General features: G+C 40.9%; 1 long non-coding RNA gene across 1 annotated transcript; it reads left to right on the top strand.

Moving 5' to 3' along the window:
* The first annotated feature begins 585 nt into the window (after nt 1–585).
* LOC120052795 lies at nt 586–16,017 on the top strand. The gene is made up of 3 exons (XR_005477405.1): nt 586–783; nt 15,068–15,386; nt 15,745–16,017. It is a non-coding gene; the product is annotated as an uncharacterized LOC120052795 (long non-coding RNA).
* The last annotated feature ends 5,479 nt before the right edge of the window (nt 16,018–21,496 follow it).

Raw genomic sequence — 21,496 nt, 5'->3', positions numbered from 1 at the left:
AAAGTGAACTTTGGAACAATATTTCTAACATCCGAGTGTGGGAAATGGTCAGTGCATTGATGTATAAACTAATGTCATATTGCTTTTCATTTTGTGATCTTATTAAAAACTGTATGAACCAAATACTATAACTTAGAAAGGATACCCCCTTTATCTGTCAAGTTTCCATCCAATACGTTGTCTATGTGATATGAAAATGGATTAAACAATTTTTGTTAAGTTAGGAATGTGATTTTAGGAGTCAGAAGACAACTTCTAATCATATCCTTTGCACATTACGTAGCAACACCCCGAGTGAGGTCAGAAGAGCATGTCAGACGGACGGAGCCGTCGCCTTTGGCCAGAGTGCTGAAATCGACTGGCTAATAATTAACATATCAGACCAGAAAGACGTGAAACCGTGGTCCACATGTCCAAATGGTTAGAAACTCTGAAACTCTCAACGCAAGGTGAAGAAAATTAACTTACCAGACCAGGACACTGCCAGTCTGCAGCTGCGCATGTAAAGGGGTTTGGAATTTTGATTATCTAACCGAGGAAGAGGAGAAGAAAACTCCCCCCTCAGAATATCACTGGTACGGCTAAGTAGCTGTTCTTAGGAAACAGCCCATTGGAGACCGGACAACTAAGAAGAAGGACATTGTGAACTCTGGTGAACAGTCAAAGCATGTACAAGTGGCCCACGGGAATGGCTCACTGAGATAAACGACAAACAAATGGCATTCAACGCGTAAATACATTCATTATTTCCTTTTTCCAAACGGGCGGCGGTTTGTGTGCAAGGTACAGTTGAAGTCGGAAGTTTACATACACCTTAACCAAATACATTTAAACTCCGTTTTTCACAATTCCTGACATTTAATCATAGTAAAAATTCCCTGTCTTAGGTCAGTTAGGATCACTACTTTTTTTTAAGAATGTGAAATGTCAGAGTAATAGTAGAGCGAATTATTTATTTGAGCTTTGATTTCTTTCTTCACATTCCCAGTGGGTCAGAAGTTAACATACACTCAATTAGTATTTGGTAGCATTTCCTTTAAATTGTTTAACTTCGGTCAAACATTTCGGGTAGCCTTCCACAAGCTTCCCACAATACGTTGGGTGAATTTTGGCCCATTCCTACTGGCAGAGCTGGTGTAACTGAGTCAGGTTTGTAGGCCTCCTTGCTCGCACACGCTTTTTCAGTTCTGACCACACATTTTCTATGGGATTGAGGTCAGGGCTTTGTGATGGCCACTCCAATACCTCACTCCAATACTTTTGGACATTTCGTCAAGTTATAGTGGACGAAATGTGACTTTTGAATTTTTTACCAAACGCGCTAACCAAAGTAGCTAATTTGACATAAATAACGGACAGTATCGAACAAATCAAGCATTTATTGTGGACCTGGGATTCCTGGGAATGCATTCTGATGAATATCATCAAAGGTAAGCCTAAAGCACTTTATGGACTACGAGAGAGTGCATGAGCTGTGCTCTGAGGGACTTTTGGGAGCATTATACAGCAACACGTAGCGTGTAATGTCTGCTTCCCACAACTTTTTAGTCATCTGTTTTGCTCACGCTCACTGACCACCAGACGATCACTGTACCACTTCCTTCTTTGTGGATTTCGTTAAAAGTCCAACCCCTTAGACGATAATATTCAACACTGCCGCATTCTTTCCTCCAGTTCATTGTGAAAAGGGCTTTTGTGCGCCTTGCATGTGTATTCCTTTTTCCTTGTTTCTTATTTCCACTTTTCAGTTGTTCCTCTTATTTTGTTCCCCGTTCGCAGGGTTTATCCCCTCCCCCCCTCCACAGACTCCACCATGGGAAAGAGACAAATAAAGCACTTCCTCAAAAGTTCAAATTCTATATAATTCAACACTACTTCATTTGGCACTAGGTCTACTGAGAACCCCACATTTTAACACTTTCAATGGATCTAGTTTGAACAGGTTTTTGGTGTTTGTCACCTTGGTCGTGTGGTTGATGCTATTAGTCAGAGATGGTGTATATTTCTCTATGCCTCCATCTATACTCTCTGTAGCTCCTCCACATCCTGTCTCGCTTAGAGACAGAGACCCTCACTACACATCTCTATAAACATCATTCATCATACCCCTTTTTTTTTTTAAATGGGCTTATGAGAGAATGATCTTGCAGTACAGGTTTCAATTAAGATGCTATTGGAGAGCTTGTCGTTATGTATTTCACAGCAAGTGGAAGATAGTTTAAAGCATTCACACATTTCAAACACTAAGACCTCATCCGTCTGCCCTACTTGCATGTGCATGGCAACCACACACTTTCCAGTTTCGGGCTAAGCCTGGCAAACCATTATTACCACACGATTCAAGCGAATTCTGGTTATATGTAGCGGGTGGCCGTTCTATTGCCTCTGACCACAGAACATTGGCCGCCATTTAGTTATGTTCATTTTCCTTTCGAAGCAGGGGAAACTAAGCTTGAAAGTTAGGCACATAATTTGACTAGCTTACTAGCACAGATTTTACTAGCACATAACTTGCTGATGGTGGTTATTTTGGAATGATTGTGATACTGTATGTTGTCATACCTACTGTACTTTAGTTGTAGGCACTTACTGTGAGTAAGAGTGTCTGCTAAATGAGGGTGCAGAGGACTGAGAGCATGGTTTGTGGTGTCAGCTCTCTTGCTTGAGAGAAGCTGTGCAGAGATTTTTTATTTAACCATTATTTAACCAGGTAGGCTAGTTGAGAACAAGTTCTCATTTACAACTACAACCTGGCCAAGATAAAGCAAAGCAGTGCGACACAAACAACAACACAGAGTTACACATGGAATAAACAAGCGTACAGTCAATAACACAATAGAAAAAAAGAAAGTCTAGGATGTAAGGCAATAAATAGGCCATAGTAGCGAAGTAATTACAATTTAGCAAATGAACACTGGAGGGATAGATGTGCAGATGATGATGTGCAAATAGAAATACTGGTATGCAAAAAAGTAAATAAAAACAATATGAGGCAGATGGGCTATGTACAGCTGCAGCGATCGGTTAGCTGCTCAGATAGCTGACTTTTAAAGTTAGTGAGGGAAATATAAGTCTCCAGCGTCAGCGATTTTTGTAATTTGTTCCAGTCATTGGCAGCAGAGAACTGGAAGGAAAGGTGGCTAAAGAAGGTGTTGGCTTTGGGGATGACCAGTGAGATATACCTGCTGGAGCGTGTGCTACGGGTGGGTGTTATCGTGACCAGTGAGCTGAGATAAGGCAGAGCTTTACCTAGCAAAGACTTAAAGATGACCTGGACCCAGTGGGTCTGGTGACGAATATGTAGCGAGGGCCAGCCGATTAGAGCATACAGGTCGCAGTGGTGAGTGGTATATGGGGCTTGGTGACAAAACGGATGGCACTCCAATAGACTGCATCCAGTTTGCTGAGATAGAGGGAGGTACCACATCTCCTATATAAGCAAGTGAGAATGACAGCGACTGACACATATAGGTTACTGACCTCAGAGAGAACAAATAAGTGATTACCATACGCTGACATAGATGACGATGGAGAAGCGTACATGCACACGCACACACACACAGACAGACAATATGGGGGTATTGTGGGGGTTGATGGAATCCATGTTGACACGTTCATTTTGATACATGTATTTGTGTAGTTTTACTTGAGCTAAAGCAACCACAAGGCCTCCACTCTCTCTCCGTTTGTGGGTGTTGTTTTGAGACTAACATCAGGACCTTATTCAAAGATTCTTGCAGAGTGATGAACAGAAGAGGTGTCTGTACAGTATGTTCTATACAGCACATTTCTATCAGACCACACCATGCTCATAGAAAGAGACATGCCACTCCGATCTGATAGAGGCAACATGTGTAACAACTTTCAAATACAGTATTGAAAAGATGTAGCAGCTGCACCTTTTTATAGCATTTTCTTTTGAACTGCATTTATTTGTCTTGAAACATGAACTATCATTTACCATTCTCTCTAACGGACATTAACACTCAGTAACCTTCATTGTATGTACATAATACCCCGGCCTGATACCCTGGCCTTCAGGCATTTTTCCATTCTGTCTATTGCATCATATTTCATACGCTGTTTGAAAATATGATCAATAGATAAGCTGCAATATCAATATCAATCTGTCATCTAGAGGAGGGTTTCCCAAACTTGGTCCTGGGGCCCCCAGCACTGTATGTTTTATTGTGGCCAGGGTAAATGATTCATTTAAACGTTAAATCAGTTGATGAGATCTTTGCCAAGGCAAATTTTATCCACCCACACAGCTTGTTTATCCCACGCACCCCTAACAAGTATAATCTTCAAGGTTTCACCTGGCTGAGTTAGCTGGAACAACATACCCACACAGATCTCTGGTTACCCCATACAGGCCCCAAACCCTCCCACGATCTGGCTGCTCCTCCCAAACATATTCCTGAGCTCAGTCACCCGCAGACAAGATTTATATCAGGGAGATTCCAAAGGCTTCCAAGCAGCGTTGTGTTACAAGCCCATTTGGTTTCAATTTCAACCAACCTACTTTCTCTCACTAACATTGACCTCTGCTCCATCAACTTTCAAAGATTCTCTGGAGAATATGAAGTGAGAGGATGAATGCACACAGAATAAGTTAGACAGAAACAGCTCTTTTTGAAGGACACGTACAGGATAAGTGAACTGTGTTAGAGTAAATGTATCTTACCTTTGATTTACAATGATTTACATAAGTATGCAGACCCTTTGCTACGAGACTCAAAATTGAGCTCAAGTGCATCCTGTTTCTATTGATCATCTTTGAGATAGTTCTACAACATCAAATTCTATTTGTCACATGCGCCGAATACAACAGGTGTAGACCTTACAGTGAAATGCTTACTTACAAACCCCAAACCAACAATGTAGTTTTGAGAAAAATACTAAAAAAAAAAGAAATAAAAGTACAAATGATATTAAAATAACAATAGCGAGGCTATATACAGCCTTGCGGTGGGAGGCCGAGCAGTTGCCATACCAGGCAGTGATGCAACCAGTTAGGATGCTCTCGATGGTGCAGCTGTAGAACCTTTTGAGGATCTGAGGATCCATGCCAAATCTTTTCAGTCTCCTGAGGGGGAATAGGTTTTGTCATGCCCTCTTCACGACTGTCTTGGTGTGCTTGGACCATGTTCGTTTGTTGATGATGTGGACACCAAGGAACTTGAAGCTCTCAACCTGCTCCACTGCAGCCCATCAATTAGAATGGGGGCGTGCTCAGTCCTCTTTTTCCTGTAGTCCACAATCATCTCCTTTGTCTTGATCACGTTGAGCGAGAGGTGTATATCCTGGCACCACACGGCCAGGTCTCTGACCTCCTCCTATAGGCTGTCTCGTTGTTGTCGGTGACTGTTGTGTCATCTGCAAACTTAATGATGGTGTTGGAGTCGTGCCTGGCCATGCAGTCATGAGTGAACAGGGAGTACAGGAGGGGACTGAGCATGCTATGTGTTGTTACATACCCTTACCACCTGCGGGGCGGCCTGCCAGGAAGTCCAGGATCCAGTTGCAGAGGGAGGTGTTTAGTCCCAAGGTCCTTAGCTTATTAATGAGCTTTGAGGGCACTATGGCGTTGAACACTGAGCTGTAGTCAATGAATAGCATTCTCACATATGTGTTCCTTTTGTCCAGGCGGGAAAGGGCAGTGTGGAGTGCAATAGAGATTGCATCATCTGTGGATATGTTGGGGCAGTATGCAAATTGGAGTGGGTCTAGAGTTTTTGGGATAATGGTGTTGATGTGAGCAATGACCAGCCTTTCAAAGCACTTCATGGCTACAGACGTGAGTGCTACGGGTCGGTAGTTATTTAGGCAGGTTACCTTAGTGTTCTTGGGCACAGGCACTGTGGTTAAATTATGTTGGTATTGCAGACTCGGACAGGGAGAGGTTGGACATGTCAGTGAAGACACTTGCCAGTTGGTCAGCGCTTGCTCGCAGTACACGTCCTGGTAATCCGACTGGCCCTGCGGCCTTGTGAATGTTGACCTTTTTAAAGGTCTTACTCACATCGGCTGCGGAATGCGTGATCACACAGTCTTCCGGAACAGCTGGTGCTCTCATGCATATTTCAGTGTTATTTGCCTGGAAGTGAGCATTGAAGTAATTTAGCTCGTCTGTTAGGCTCGTGTCACTGGGCAGCTCTCGGCTGTGCTTCCCTTTGTAGCCCGTAATGTTTTGCAAGCCGTGCCACATCCGACGAGCGTCAGAGCCGGTGTGGTACGATTTGATCTTAGTCTTGTATTGACTCTTTGCCTGTGTTTTGGTTTGTCGGAGAGCATAGCGGGATATCTTATAAGCTTCCGAGTTAGAGTCCCGCTCCTTGAAAGTGGCAGCTCCTTTAGCTCAGTACGGATGTTGTCTGTATCCATGGTTTCTGGTTGGGGAATGTACATACGGTTACTGTGGGGACGACGTCATCAATGCACTTTTTGATGAAGCCAATGACTTATGTGGTGTTCTCCTCAATGCTGTCGGAGGAATCCTGTAACATATTCCCAGTCTGTGCTAGCAAAAGAGTCCTGTAGCTTAGCATCTGCTTCATCTGACCACTTTTTTATTGATCTAGTCACTGGTGCTTCCTGCTTAAATTTTTGCTTGTAAGCAGGAATCAGGAGGATAGAATTATGTCAGATTTGCCAAATGGAGGGCGAGGGAGAGCTTTGTATGTGTCTCTGTGTGTGGAGTAAAGGTGGTCCAGAGTTTTTTTCCCTCTGGTTGCACATTTAACATGATGATAGACATTTTGTATAACGGATTTAAGTTTCCCTGCATTAAAGTCCCCGGATATTAGGAGCGCCGCCTCTTGGTGAGCGTTTTCTTGTTTGCTTATGGCGGAATACAGCTCATTCAATGCTGCCTTAGTGCCAGCCTCAGTCTGTGGTGGTATGTGAACAGCTACAAAAAATACAGATGAAAACTCTCTAGGTAGATAGTGTGGTCTACAGCTTATCATGAGATACTCTACCTCAGGTGAGCACCAGCTGTTATTTACAAAAATACATAGTCTGTCGCCCCTTGTCTTACCAGACGTTGCTGTCCTATCTTTCCAGTACAGCGTATAACCAGCCAGTTGTATGTTGATGGTGTCGTCGTTCAGCCATGACTCCATGAAGCATAAGATATTACAGTTTTGAATGTCCCATTGGTAGTTTCATCTTCTGCGTAGGTCATTGATTTTATTCTCCAAAGATTGCATGTTTGTGAGCAAAATGGAAGGAATTGGGGGTTTATTTGATCGCCTACAAATTCTCAGAAAGCAGGCTGCCCTCTGGCCCCATTTCCTCTTCACACAAATCACGGGGATCTGGGCATGTTCCCGAGAAAGCAGTATATCATTCGCGTAAGGCTCGTCAGACTCGTTAAAGAAAAAAAAGGATTCTGCCAGTCCGTGGTGAGTAATCGCAGTCCTGATGTCCAGAAGGCAACATTATGTACAAAATAAGGTAAAAAATAAGTTACAAACAACGCAAATAAACAAACAAAAAAACACAATCGGTTTGGGACACGTAAAACGTCAGCCTTTTTCTCCGGCGCCATTTCTGTCTGTAATAAAGCTCTTGTGTGGGGAAAAACTCATTCTGATTGGCTGGGCCGTGGGTGGGCCTGGAAGTTTCCCGTGCGTATAAAGAATGGTCCACCACCGACAGTACAACCAACCAACTTGACACAACTGTGGGACGCATTGGAGTCAACATGGGCCAGCATCCCTGTGGAAAGTTTTTGACACCTTGTAGAGACCATGCCCAACAAATTGAGGCTGTTCTAGGGGCAAAAGGGTGGGGGGGTGCAATGCTTGGTGTACTCGGTGTTTAGGCAGCCAGCGCATTCAAAAGTGACCAAAACATCAGCCAGGAAGCATAGGAACTGAGAAGTGGTGTGTGGTCACCACCTGCAGAATCACTCTTTTATTGGGGGTGTCTTGCTAATGGCCTATAATTTCCACATTTTGTCTATTCCATTTGCACAACAGCATGTGAAATTTATTGTCAATCAGTGTTGCTTCCTAAGTGGACAGTTTGATTTCACAGAAGTGTGATTGACTTGGAGTTACATTGTGTTGTTTAAGTGTTCCCTTTATTTTTTTGAGCAGTGTATATTGTCCTGCTAATAGCCCATCCTAGAAACGTTGTTTGCAGAATTCAGTCTGCTACGTTTGTGAAAAACAGGGTTAATAATAATAATACCTTTTCCCCCTTCCACATGTTAAAGGTTCCAATTGCTAAAGTATTTTTATTAATTAGTATATTTGAGTTTAACCACAATATTTGTTGTATTATTTGTTCTGTATTTTCTGGTGGATTAAACTGAAATTGCAACCAATCACGGCCGGTTGTGATACAGCCAACCTAACTAAGAAATATATTTGACGATACAATTCACCCCCTACCCTCCTTCTTGGCAAGAAGCTATTGTCCTATTAATAGCCCATAATGACACTTTACAACGTGACCGGTCGGGAGTAGTCTACAGTACTACAGTAAGAGCAAAAAAATCCTAACATTTCCACACCCTAATTGTAGTCTAACCAATACCCAAACGGAGATTCAGTGAAAATAAAAATTGCATTGATGTATCAAGACCAGTACATATGCTTGTCTCAGAGCAGCGCTGTCTTGACCTCTGAATGCTGTCTCTTCCATGAATTTTGAAAGAGTATCTTCTGGTAAGCAACTATTTGTTTACCTTCATTAGCCTACTTTGTTCCATTATTTCTGTCATTCAGTGATATTTATTCCCATAGTAATTCGTTATGGATCCATAAGGAAAAAAACACCTGCATTTTGAAAGAGTATTTTCGTCATTATTTTATGAACGAAAGCATAAAGATGCTGATGAAGAAATACAGTACTGTACAGCTTAAGCTTTATCCGACATTTTGCGGTTGCATGAGGTCGCCCCCACACGCACTTTAAACGTTTGGATAATAAAGCATTTTGAAGATAGATGCCCCCTGCATTTTTTTATTAGGCTACTTTGCAGTCTGACAAGTAAATCTAGCCTACTGTACATACTGTAGTAAACATGGTAAAGTGCCTAAATACTTACATAAGGGAGAGCAGGCCATGTCCAGACTTTCTCGGTGACCTCAAGTACTCATTAACTCTGTCTTTAAGAAGTTGAGAATAAAAATGGGCTTCTTTTTTGTAATAGATCATGCCTCTCCTTGAACCGCAGAAAGCAGATAATTCAGTCAACTTTCCTGCGAGTACTAGACTACGGTGACACCGTTTATATGAATGCAACTACCACTACACTGAAACCATTAGATGCAGTTTAGAATAGCACACTTCGCTTTATTACGGGTGACGGGTTCATTACAAATCATTGCATTCCATATCAGAAAGTAGGCTGACCCTCTCCTAAGTCTTGTAGATCAATACACTGCTCTCTTTTTGTTTATAAAGCCCTCTTGTGCAAACTTCTGTCATACCTTACCTCATTGTTCAATTACAGACATACGAGTTACCAGACCCGATCACCGGGATGGCTAACTCTCGATGCAATTTTTATTTAACCTTTATTTAACTAGGCAAGTCAGTTAAGAAGAAATTCTTATTTACAATGACGGCCTACAGTACTAGAAGGCAAAAGGCCTCTTGCCAGGACTGGGACTGGGATATTTTTTTTTAACAAATATAGGACAAAACACACATCATGACAAGAGATACCACAACACTAAATAAAGAGAGACCTAAGACAACCACATAGCATAGTAGCAACACAACATGACAACAACATGGTAGCAACACAACATGGTAGCAGCACAAAACATGGTACAAACATTATTGGGCACAGACAACAGCACAAAGGGCAAGAAGGTAGAGACAACAATACATCACAAGAAGCAGAAGAACATCTAGCCGCTCGAGAGCAGCCTTTCCGGCCCTTATCTATAAGTTACGTATCCTAATGTCCCATTGATCACTACAGAATTAGGTAAATCTGCATAAAATAAATTTGCGCCATGATGCTCTGGTGCCTTTGTATACCTTTAATTAAAATCAAATTGTGTTGGTCACATACACATGGTTAGCAGATGTTATTGTGAGTGTAGCAAAATGCTTATGCTTCTAGATTTGACAGTGCAGCAGTATCTAACAGGTAATATCTAAAGTAATGGAACTAGTGTTCCATTTATTAAAGTGGCAATACAGTGCCACTGACACGGCCCGCTACCAAAACCTGCAGACTCTCCTTCACTGCAGCCGACGTGAGTAAAACATTTAAATGTGTTAACCCTCGCAAGGCTGCAGGCCCAGATGGCATCCCCAGCCGTGTCCTCAGAGCATGCGCAGACCAGCTGGCTGATCCTTATCCCAGTCTGCTGTCCCCTCATGCTTCAAGAGGTCCACCACTGTTCCTGTTCCCAAGAAAGCTAAGGTATCTGAGCTAAACGACTACCGCCCCGTAGCACTCACTTCCGTCATCATGAAGTGCTTTGAGAGACTAGTCAAGGACCATATCAACTCCACCCTACCTGACACCTTGGACCCACTCCAATTAGCTTACCGCCCCAATAGGTCCACAGACGACGCAATTGCAACCACACTGCACACTGCCCTAACCCATCTGGACAAGAGGAATACCTACGTGAGAATGCTGTTCATCGACTACAGCTCAGCATTTAACACCATAGTACCCTCCAAACTCGTCATCAAGCTCGAGACCCTGGGTCTCGACCCCGCCCTGTGCAACTGGGTAGTGGACTTCCTGACTGGCCACCCCCAGGTGGTGAGAGTAGGTAACAACATCTGCATCCCGCTGATCCTCAACACTGGGGCTCCACAAGGGTGCGTTCTGAGCCCTCTCCTGTACTCCATGCACACCTCCAACTCAATCATCAAGTTTGTCTGTCCCAGCTTTGATGCACCTGTACTGACCTCACCTTCTGTATGGAAGCAGGGTGAACAGGCAGTGGCTCGGTTGGTTATTGTCCTTGATGATCTTTTTTGCCTTCCTGTGACATCAGGTGTCCTGGAGGGCAGGTAGTTTGCCCCCAGTGATGCGTTGTGCAGACCGCACCACCCTCTGGAGAGCCCTGCGGTTGTGGGCGGTGCAGTTGCCGTACCAGGCGGTGATACAGCGCAACAGGATGCTCTCAATTGTGAACCTGTAAAAGTTAGTGAGGGTTTTCGGTGACAAGCCAAATTCTTTCAGCTTCCTGAGGTTGAAAAGGCACTTTTGTGCCTTCAGGTTGTACATTTTGTATAATTTGTGTACATGCAGGGCTCTCTTGCAAAATAGGTTTTGGTTTCAATGGGATTTCCCTGTAAAAATGTAGCTACGAAAAAAGAAAGTAATAAAGGATTGTGATTTTTTTACAATGATGGCATTTCAGTGATTGTGCCATTAACAGCAGAAGAAGATTCTGCTGAGATAGTCTTTATTTCCATTTGAACTTAATTTCAGTGTGTACACTCTTAGAAAAAAAGGTGCTGTCTAGAAGAACCGTTTTTGGTTTCAGGTAGAACCCTTCTGGGTTCCATGTGGAACCCTTACCCCAGGAGGCTCTACATGGAACCCAAAATGGTTCTCCTATGAGAGTCATTTCTTTCCTATCCGTCAATATCACATCAGTCCTTTACAGTTTTTCTCGATTGCTAAGACACTTTTAATGACAATTATCTACATCATAACCTAATGAGCAAAACAGTATTATTCTTTGCAAAACTGTAAAGGCTTTCTCACCAAATGCAAATGCTAAGCAATTTTTTGCAAAACAGTAAACACAAATCTCAACAAAAAAGGGCAAAATTCAGTTGAGTAAATCAGGTCAAACAAAATTAAAACATTTGGTCACAGCTGATACAAATGACTCCAATGAATGTGAACCTCGTCTACACGCGTGCAAAGCTTCTTTGCACAATTGTTCAATCAGCAATCAGTCCTTATTCATGCGTTAAAGAGGTCACTCACCTCTGAATTGCTGTTTGCAAGAATGGACCAAGTAAGAGGAAGAGGAGAGGTATAAGGATACAAGGATATTTTTTTCTTCTCTGCATTGCAAGGGAAAACATCCAGGGTGATGTTGATGAAAACATGTGACCTGATTGACAAGAACGAATGGAGATGAATGTGGTATATACTCTATTTATGTTGCTTTTTTTTAAATGTCTTTGTTTTTGCAGCGATTTGTTTGCTTGGTTTATTTTATTTTTATTCTCTGTATATACTGTACAGCATCATTGAATTTGTAAAGGACAACATGGAAAAAAGTAAAATAAAGTATTTGAGTCTGGATATTCATATTCTTGAGTGACATTCTTTCTGCTTTGGTCATTTTTGGTAAAATTATTTTAGGAAAAAAGAATACAGCCCATGCTGTTATGTGTTTAGTTGTATTTTATGGTGCATAGTATAATTATAGTATCAACAAATGGCACAGAAATATAAAAGAGGGTTAACCACGTTAGGGTATATTGATAGTTGTAGTTAGTATGTATTGCGCCATTGTGTAACGAGTGAACTTTTCATTAGATAAGTAATACCTTTTGATGTTGAGGTTGTTGATTTCAAGTAGTTCATGTTTTGAGTCTCAATCAGTAGCGACCCGTCATTCGGGAGACCCATATTTTTTGCAAAAAAAAATAATATAGATATATACCGATTTTAAAAATAAATTATATTTTTTTTTTTGGGGGGGGGGGGGCTTGCCTGTTTTGCATATTATTTTTGTATTAATTAATACGTGTCACATCAGTTTGCAAACAGTGTAAAAAATGTATATATTTGAGTTAATAAAGCCATGTACAAATAGGCATCTCCAAAATGCTTGTGTTTCAGCCTAGTTCAGTGCTTTCTTTGGTGGTGGGGCAGGCCAGCAGAAAATAGGAGCATTTGACCATGATTGGCTCAGAATTGCACCGTGATTGGCTCAGTGTTCTGTCACTCATGGGGACACTACGTCACCCGCCTTTAGTAAGGGTAGACATCAAGAATGTGAGCCATTTGGGTCCTGCCATAGACTTAGATTAGGTCATTGGTCACAGATAAAATTACGTCAAATCAAGTTATATCTACAGTAGCTTGGATTGGACTGATCATGTCAACATCTTACTTTCAAAATCTTAGCTAGCAGTCATAATCATAAATCAAGTAGACAATCTACTGGCAAATCCTTTTTAAATATTGTCATATGAAGAAAAATAATGAAGATAAATTATAGATAAAATGTATCGGTGCTCATCGGCCATTGGACATAAAGATTACACAACAACTTGGAAATCACAAATTCAACAATGTGTCACGCCCTGATCTGGTTCACCTGTTTTTGTGATTGTCTCCTACCACCTCAAGGTGTCACCCATTTTCCCCATTAGTCCCTGGGTATTTATTCCGATGTTCCCTGTTTGTCTGTTGCCAGTTTGTCTTTCAACCAGCGTGTTTTTCTTTGCGCCTGCTTTTTTTCTTATCGCTCTTTTGCTATCGCTCTTTTCCTCCCGGTTTTGACCCTTGACTCTGAGCCTGCCTGCCTTGACTCTGAGCCTGCCTGCCTTGACTCTGAGCCTGCCTGCCTTGACTCTGAGCCTGCCTGCCACTCTACCTCGTTATGATATTTTGCCTGTCCGTGACCATTCTCTGGCCTGCCCCTTGGATTATAGTAAATATCAGACTCGAACCATCTGCCTCCCGTGTCTGCATCGGTTTCACCCTGTGCCCTTATACAATGAGTCGTTTGGAAGGAATCAGTGGTGCAGTGCAAAGCAACCGGTAACATTAGCCTGCTATTCAATGGAGTGGCTTTTTTTCCTGAGTTCCCACCATAAATCCAGAGAATGCCAGACTGATGACGAAACCACCGTGCCACATTCATGTTTCAGTGAGCACATCACAAGCCAAGGAGTCCAAAAATGTCTTGTATGCTGCTGCATAAATTGTAATATGCAAGGGAGATGGCTAGAGTATACATAAAGTAATACTAAGTGTAGTAAGGTGTTAGTAGCCCATGTGCCTCACCCTAATAATTTGGTATATTTTCACCTCTTAATTTTGCTTAAGGCTACTGTTCTGACCCGGTGGTGCTACACATGTAGCCTGTAACCTGTTTTTGAGATGTCAATCTAATATTGTAGGATGTCTCATTGTCTTTATATGCCCCTTTATTTATCCTACAGTTCTTACTTGGTGTACAGGGAAAATACTGTAAGAGCAGCCCATTGTTAGTAATTGTTGCTGTACATTTCAAAAGTGATAAACAGTTATATTGACAAAGTCCGTTGTCGCTCGCTCTTTGTCTATTGAAATTATGGAATGCCTCTTATCCATTATCGTTCCCTTATGTCGTAGTTTGTACATCTCAATTGTCAATAGAAACCACATTTGTTTAAGGAAGTTAGCCATACCAGCTATGTTTAAAAAAAAACGCAGTAAACCAGGCTGAATTGTTTCGCTGATAGCCAGGTGTAACAATGGTAAAGATTCAATCCATGGTGCTGAAAAGAGAGCTCTGCTGTTGGGACAGCTTTATGTAGGCCCTAATAGTTTGTGGGCACCACTTGTTGCCATTAATGTGTTGTGTACAGTAGTGTCTTTGCTGGCATGCATCACATTTTTTGCCCCACCAAGATTTACATGCTAATACTGCCGCTGGTCTTAATGCATTATTGCAAATTACATTTTGGCCAGCGTTGTCATGTCTAGTCCTGCGCTGGAATACTAATCACCGGTCCTGGCAACTCATTACGCACACCTGCGCCTCATTAGGCACACCTGGACTTCATCACCTCCCTGACTACTTCCCCTGTATATAGCCCTCCATTGTCATCACTCACCAGGCAATATTGTTCATGTTTCCATATTTTTAAGCTTCTCTTTTTGTATTGTTCCATGTGCTTTGTTAAACTAACTGCACTTGCTTCCGGACTCCCTGTGTCTACGTTAAATACATTAACGTGTTTCAGCTTGGGGCTGCATGTACATTTTCTTTAGGAAAAGTGACTTCTGTTTGGACATTCTCAAGCAATCGAGAAACTAAGTTGCTACAGTATGTTAGCGAACTATGATATTTAAGTCAATGCTTTGATGTTGGGTGTCTCTTTCTCTCCACAGTACTCTGCTCAGCCCAGCGTTCAGAACAGCCAAAGACTCGGCAGGTGAAAGGCATCGTGGGAACTTTTCTCTCTTTTCCAGAGGGTGTTGACATCTGGCAATTTACTTTATGGAGACCTTGGCAATATTGCACAGGTGTACCCTGGTAAACAAAGTAATACAAACCTTGAGAAGAGATATAAAAACCGCCTTCACTGGAACAATGTTACTGGAGTCTTCACTTTGTCATATCTACAAATAGATGATTCTGGGGTGTACACTGTGGAGAATGCAGATGCTGAAGAGAAGATGACACATACATTTCAGCTGACTGTGTACTGTAAGTGTGTGCTGTAAATTACAAAATCATTAATGCTGCAATCAGCAGTAGAAACCATACTAAAGCGGTCGCTTTATTGGTTTGGTTAAAAAGCTGAGGGCCTGGAAAAATTTAACCACTCCCAAATTCATAGAGCTATGGATGCAAGGCCTGATCAGCCATATAACAAGTATAGTGTTAACCATGTTATGAGACCATATAGATTGTTTACAATTTCTTTGTTTAAAAACACTGGTGTAAATCAAGCTGATGTGCTGTTAAGTTGTGTTCATCAAGACTTTATAAGTCCAAAAATGATGTAACTGCTCTTTTTAAAGAAATTCCATTTCACTAATTCACATTTTATTTTGCCTTCCAGATGTTCTGTCCAAACCTCAGGTGACGGTCCATGATAACATCTCCTGTAGCGTGGTGTGTTCTGTGGAGAATGGGAGAGAGGTGACCCTGTCCTGGTACAGAGGAGGGGAGAGACTTAACCAGACGAGCAGCCCTGACCTCAACATCACCCTCTCTCTACCTCTCAAGGTGGATGTACAGACCAGAGACTCTTACAGATGTGAGGCTGCCAACCCAGTCAGCAAGGAGACAGTTGTTGTTCCACATTCCTGTATAGAGAGTGATCCCTCCAAGGTGACAGGTAAATACATGTACAGTAGCAATGTTACATTGCAGATATCCAGACAATACCACCTTCTATATGAAACAATAAGTATGGTAGAGCTAATTTTATGAAACACTGTTTTAATTAAAATATTGTTTTTTTTCTTTTTACTTTAGATGGTGATGAAAGGACTCGAGGTTCTCATATTTTTGCTGTAATCAGCGTTTTGGTCTGCTTTTTCTGTCTGTAAAAAAAGCCCATTTGTGGGAAATTCATTCTGATTGTCTGGGCCTGGCTCCCGCGTGGGTGGACCTATGCCCTCCCTTGCCCACCAATTGCTGCACCCTTGCCCAGTCATGTGAAATCCATAGATTAGAGTGTAATGAATTTATTTAAATTGACTGTCCTTTAATGAACTGTAATTCAGTAAAATCTTTGAAATTGTTGCATTTATATTTTTCAGTATAGTAATGCCTTTGATCTTCCCGTGTCTTTTACAGTATTTGTCAAGTCAGTGGACTTTTAAACTTGGCTTCATGGTTCCTCCCACTAGATTTAGGAATGGTTCTAGATGTGTTGACTGTTGAGTTACTTCCTGCAGAACAATGAGAATAGACAAGAGAGCATCAGACTTGTCTTGTTTCCTTCCTCTGGTGCAAAGTATCTAATAATGTAACATATGATCAGTTTTACTTTTTGTTGCTTTCCTACACCCCCCTCTTTCCTTGTCCCTCTCAATCCTTTCTTCCCTCCCTGTCTAGGAGGAGCGAACAGGTATACAAGGACTGGAGTCACTTAGAGACAACCCTAACCTGACAGTTTATGATACACTCCAGTTACATCGAATGGCTGCCAGCGAGGATGTTGACTCTGCATGAAGGAGCAAAACAGGAAGGTTCTGAGAGGGTGACATGATAATTCACATCCAAGAGAAGAACGTGGACGTTGAGACAGAATTATAGTAAATATTAGTTTAGGAAACCTAATGGATTCACAGTTGTTATTGGAGAAAATTCCCATTTAACCATTGCGCTATCATTTCAAACTTCCTGTGTTGGTTATTCTCAGTCTTTTGTTGAATTGGGGCCTCGATGAGATTAACTTATACAGACAAATTCAATAGCTATGCCTAGGGTTATTAGTAGGATGATCCCTTTTTTCAAGTGCCCATTGTCCCAATGTATAGGTTAAAACAAATGGAACCTCTTTAAATACAATTCACTAGTGTGTTTGTTATGCTATTGCTGGGCCAAAGCTTCTTTTCAGTATGGTCTGTTCTTTTTAACATGTAGGTGCTTCCCCTGTATGTTGTTATAGCTGGTCATTGTTTAGCTTGCCAGTGGATAGCAGCGGTGTATATAAAAAGGCTGTTAGGCTACGTTGGAAACAAAGTCCACAAGTTTATATTTTCACCATGTAGATTCTATTGAAACATTTTTGTGTGGTCAATCTTGACTTGCATTTTAACCTGATTAAGTGTAGTTCAGATCTTGCTTTGACAACAAGTGTGTTCATGCAGTTTGAATGTACAAAATCAACTGTTTAGTTTATGATGGACCATTTATTGCTTGTCTTTATCTACACAGTATGTAGCTAATCTCTTAAGAATACAATCAGTGGGGTAGTGGTCTAAGGCACTGCATCGCAGTGCTAGCTTTGCCACTAGAGATCCTGGTTCGAGTCCAGTCTCTGTCGAGACCCATGGGGAGGTGCACAATTGGCCCAGTGTTAGGGGATGGTTACAATCCTGCACACCTTCTAGAGCATTTTGTGCTCCACCTACGTTAGCCAACATATAACTGAAAAAAACAAATCTACTGATACCATAGTGAGTTGTTGCACTGGAGGCTTTCATTTTTATAGTAGTTACCGAGACTGAATATTAAGATAATACATTTCACTATTATAAAATAAGCTTATTCAAACTGATAGATTTGTTACTGAGCTTTTTTTTAACTGACCTTCAATATATTAAGGCAGACTTACCTATTCATTTCATTTAAAGTTATACAATCTTTGATATTTCCTAATGTTAAATGGTGGTCAATCCCCCCCCATATATACAGTTGAAGTTGTAAGTTTACATACACCGTAGCCCAAAAATTTAATGACATTTTAAGCCTAGTAAAAATGTATTGTCTTAGGTCAGTTAGGATCACCACTTTATTTTAAAACTAAAGGCTAGTCGACAACATCCGGTGAAATTGGAGAAATCAAAGAAATCGCAATATTAAACATTCATGAATATACTTGTATGTTATATAATTTAAAAGCCAAAATTCTTGTTAATCTAACTGCGTTGTCCGATTTACAATAGGCTTTACAGCGACAGTATACCATGCGATTGTCTGAGGATGGTTCCCCCCATCAACATGTTTTTCAACCAGCACAGGCTTCACAAAAACACAAATGGCGATTTTTAAATAAATCACTTTTGAAAATCCTCCTCTGTTTGCAATCCCAAGTGTCCCAGCTACAACATGAATGGTCATTTTGTTAGATAAAATCCTTCTTTATATCCCAAAAAGTCAGTCTAGTTGGTGCCATTGATTTGAGTTATCCACTTGTTCAACATGCAGACAAAGGAATCCAAAAAGCTACCGCTAAATGTCGTCCAAACAACTCAAACGACATTTCTATTAAATCCTCAGGTACCCTAAAATGAAAATAAACTAATATTTCCTACGGAAAGTAGTATGTTCAATAGGATAGTAAAATTTGTAATCGCGCCTCTTCTTCGCATGCCTAAAATACTATTGTTTCTGTGTTCTCTACACAAACTCCAAATTCTTACTTGTTTTTGAAGAAACAAGCCTGAAACCTATAACAAAGACTGACATCTAGTAGAAGCCGTGGGAACTGGGAACTGTAATTACATAGGACCCATAGCTTTCCATTATAAGAGCCTAAGACCAAAAAAAATACAAAATCTGGTTATTTCTTTGGATTTTTGCCTGCCATAACAATTGTGTTAGTCTCAGACATTATTTTAACATTTTTAGAAACTCAATGCTACCAATTATATGCATATCCTGGCTTCTGGGCCTGAGTAACAGGCAGTTTTACTTTCAGCACGTCAGTCAGGCGGAAATTCTGAAAAAAGGACCCTAGCCCTAACAATGTGAAATGTCAGAATAATAGAGTTATTTCTTTCATCACATTACCAGTGGGTCAGAAGTTTACATGCACTCAATTACTATTTGGTAGCATTGCCTTAAACAATTTAAATTTGGGTCAAATGTTTGGGGTAGCCTTCCACAAGCTTCCCACAATAAGTTGGGTGAATTTTTGGTGTAACTGAGTCAGGTTTTGTAGGCCTCCTTGCTCGCACACGCTTTTTCAGCTCAACCACATTTTCTATAGGATTACGGTCAGGGCTTTGATGGCCACTCCAATAACTTGACTTTGTTGTCGTTAAGCTATTTTCCACAACTTTGGAAGTATGCGTGGGGTCATTGTCCACTTGGAAGACATATTTGCGACCAAGCTTTAACTTCCTGACTGATGTCTTGATATGTTGCTTCAATATATCCAGATTTTCAATCCTCATGATGCCATCTCTTTTTTTTGAAGTGCACCAGTCCCTCCTGCAGCAAAGCACCCCCACAACATGATTCTGCCATCCCCGTGCTTCACAGTTGGTGTTCTTCGGCTTGCAAGCCTCCTCCTTTTTCTTCCAAGCATAGTGATGGTCATTATGGCCAAACAGTTTTATTTTTATTTCATCAGACCAGAGGACATTTCTCCGAAAAGTACGATCTTTGAACCCGTGTGCAGTTGCAAACCATTTTTCCTTGCTGAGCAACCTTTCAGGTTATGTTGATATAGGACTTGTTTTACTGTGGATATAGATACTTTTGTACCTGTTTCCTTAAGCATTTTCACAAGGTCCTTTGCTGTTCTGGGATTGATTTGCACATTTCGCACAAACGTACGTTAATCTCTAGGAGACAGAATGCGTCTCCTTCCTGAGCGGTATGATGGCTGCGTGGCCCCATGTTTATACTTGCGTACTACTGTTTGTACAGATGAACGTGGTACCTTCAGGCGTTTGGAAATTGCTCCCAAGGATGAACCAGACTTGTGGTCTACAAATTATTAATTTGGTCTTGGCTGATTTTCTTTTGATTTTCCCATGATGTCAAGCAAAATAGGCATTGAGTTTGAAGGTAGGCCTTGAAATACATCCACAGGTACACCTCCAATTGACTCAAATGATGTCAATTAGCTTATCAGAAGCTTCTAAAGCCATGACATAATTTTCTGGAATTTTCCAAGCTATGACCCACTGGAATTGTGATGCAGTGAAATCTGTCTGTAAACAATTGTTGGAAAAATTACTTGTGTCATGCACTAAGTAGATGACCTAACCGACTTGACAAAACTATAGTTTGTTAACAAGATATTTGGAGTGGTTGAAAAAGGAGTTTTAATGACTCCAACTGTATGTAAAATTCCGACTTCAACTGTATACTTGAAACATATACTTTATCACAACCCACAATATGATTTAAGTTTACTCCATTGTTTATATTGTTTTCATTAGAGTTTTTGTAAACCAAAAATGTATTGCAACAATATACCTGTGAGAATTGTCAGTCTTTGCAGCTATAGATACGTTCAAGAGATTGAGATCGGCATCATTTCTCCAGATTCTGGTTTTAATGTCTGACCTAGATGATTTGTGTATGTATTGACATGTAGGCTGTGTGCCTTTTTTTTATTTTTAGTTCTGTCCTTGAGCTGTTCTCGTCTAATGTTCTGTATTATGTTATGTGTGGACCCCAGGAAGAGTAGCTGCTGCTTTTGCAACATCCTAACAAAATGCCAAATGTAGCCTACTTCTGGGGTCTAGGAGAGACCACTAATTGTTTGTGTTTCTTGATTTATTGAGTTTAAGTGTATTTGGGCCATTCTGACCTGTTACTTTTAATGCCAGGCAGCTGTACATTTCTAATTTGAAAATAATGATGACTAATCATATTACATTTCAAGCATTGCTTTCAAGGAAACAATGTTTTTCTTCTAATGTATTTCCCTCATCTAGTGGTTGAATGTTTTTATATTTCAGTATACTTACATACTACACCATTTTGTCTGAGCCAGTGTACTGTATATTGTAAGTGTAACTAAAATGTGTCAGCAAAATGTTCTCAAACCTTTCTATGCTTTTACATTTGGACTGTGCTCATGCATTGTGCCATTTTATATAAAAACATGTCTTCTAAATTATGCCATGCCAAATATATCAGAACATGATTGCCTCATTTATCATTCTGTGTATTTTTCCACAGTTCCGATTTTGCAATGTTGTGACTCTTTTGTTACAGGAAATTCGTAAACATTCCTGTATACACTTAGCCATACACTTTTTCAGTCTGCAGCAGCATGGACAAGGAAGTGAGTACCTTTTACATTTTAACTTTGATTCCTGATCTTTAGCATTATGGTCAGTGTGAAGAACTGTCTTTGGCTCCCCCTAAAACAGATGTCTCTGCAGCCCACACTG

This window comes from Salvelinus namaycush, chromosome 8 (genome assembly GCF_016432855.1).
Source record: "Salvelinus namaycush isolate Seneca chromosome 8, SaNama_1.0, whole genome shotgun sequence".
Taxonomy (NCBI): domain Eukaryota; kingdom Metazoa; phylum Chordata; class Actinopteri; order Salmoniformes; family Salmonidae; genus Salvelinus; species Salvelinus namaycush.
Note: the sequence above shows the minus strand (reverse complement) of the source record. Positions and strands in the feature narration are given on the sequence as shown.